The sequence below is a fragment of the Chrysochloris asiatica genome, unplaced genomic scaffold (assembly GCF_000296735.1).
Source record: "Chrysochloris asiatica unplaced genomic scaffold, ChrAsi1.0 scaffold00298, whole genome shotgun sequence".
In the NCBI taxonomy this organism is placed as follows: Eukaryota; Metazoa; Chordata; class Mammalia; order Afrosoricida; family Chrysochloridae; genus Chrysochloris; species Chrysochloris asiatica.
This window is the reverse complement of record NW_006408816.1, coordinates 2,503,582-2,505,375: the sequence shown is the minus strand read 5'-3', so window position 1 is coordinate 2,505,375 and position 1,794 is coordinate 2,503,582.

Sequence of the window (1,794 nt, the reverse complement as noted above, 5' to 3'; positions counted from 1 at the left end):
GCTCCTTTATATAAAAGAATTTAAATTGGTACATAAAATTTATATGCAAGCTTACATATGAAATGGGTCACATACTGGAGAAGCAAATTGTAATGAAAGAAAATAAGTTAAGTTCTATGTTTCACAGAATTTCAAAAATAAAAACAGTGTAATTCCTCAGGAGAAGTAAAATCACTCTTTAGATTAGAAATGAAAAAAAAAAAAATCCCATCATATCTAAAAAATGAACTCATAAAACCATTTAAGAAGAATATTTTATATGTATCAGTCCTTATACTTATTGATAGAAGCTCTATATATAAGAAAGAAAAGAAAAATTGCAAAAGGATATTTTAATGATTTATTCCTGATAAAGTTGATGGAATTATTTCAAGTAAATTTCAAACTCAAAAAGGACAAAGATAAATCACAAGAACTCTATAATTGTTATCAGTAACCAGAGTCTTGGATATATTATAATATTAATTAAAAATATATAGCATAAATTATAGGATAAATCAAATAGTAAGTATGTTAATATTATGTGACATTCCAAGTTCAAGAAAATACATATAAATATGTATGTATTATAAAATTACTTAAGCAATTCTCTAGCCACACCTAGCAACCAGATATTTATTTTTATCTCTAAGTATCATTTACTAGTATATTTAAGTAAGGAACCTTAAACAATAACTGGATATAGGTATGCAATCTCAAATGCACATAATGACCATATGTAACATCTTGTCTTAGTCAGCAACTACAAAGCTAATTTTAAAATACTAAGACTTTATCAAGGTGACTTAGAAGTAAACAGTAAACAGTAAGAGGCTTTATCACTTTTCAAGGATGAATAAAGTTGAGCATCAATTAGAATATTAACCACAGTGGATTGACCACATCAAATATATTTTAGAATCTATGAGGCCATAATATAAGAAAACCAAACAACTAATTGGGGCTCTTCAAAGGAAAACAGAACTTAGCATGCTATTGTGATAAATAAATGTGGCACAGCAAGTATACTTAGTATGTCTCTTCTAGCCATGGTCTTTGGAACACCCAACAAATGTTTGGTGGGGAAGGGGCAGGCACCCCAAAAGCACTCCTAACCATGAATCGGGCTGTGAACCTTAAGGTCAGCAGTTCGAAACTACCAGCAGCTCCGCAGGAGAAAGATGAGGCTTTCTGCTCCCGTAAAGATTTACAGCCTCGGAAAACCTGTTCAGGGTTGCTATGGGTCAGAACCGACTCGACGGTACTTAACAACAACAGCCAGAGAACTACTCTATCCTGAGTCATTACTGATCCTGAATTGTTAATTTTCCTAATGAACACCCAATTGTGAGTATTGTCATTAAAATTTGGAAAGCCTTTGCAATGGATTAGCAAACCCAACAGAGAAGTAGCTTGCCACGGGAATGATGGTTGGTGACAGAATAAAAATAAAATTATAAAATGAAGGCATATCTGACCTCTGCCTCATAGTAATTGGCATTGGACTGGTGAGTCTCTTTTACCACTTTGTGAACCAGAGGAGTTCAAACACTATTTCCACAACAATTTTGCACTAAAATGAAATGAAAATAACTGAGCATTCATGCTAATTTAATCATATAAAATACACTTCAAGGCAGTAACATAGCTGATGAGGGAGAATTTCTCTCAAAAAAAAAAATCCACTTAGAAATACAGGATGATAGAGTTAGAATAATTTTATTGTAACTTTCAATTAGCTGGAAATAGAAAGAAATGTCTTCAATCTAATAAAGTATTCAAACTAAAAACATGCAGTTGATATTATATATGATG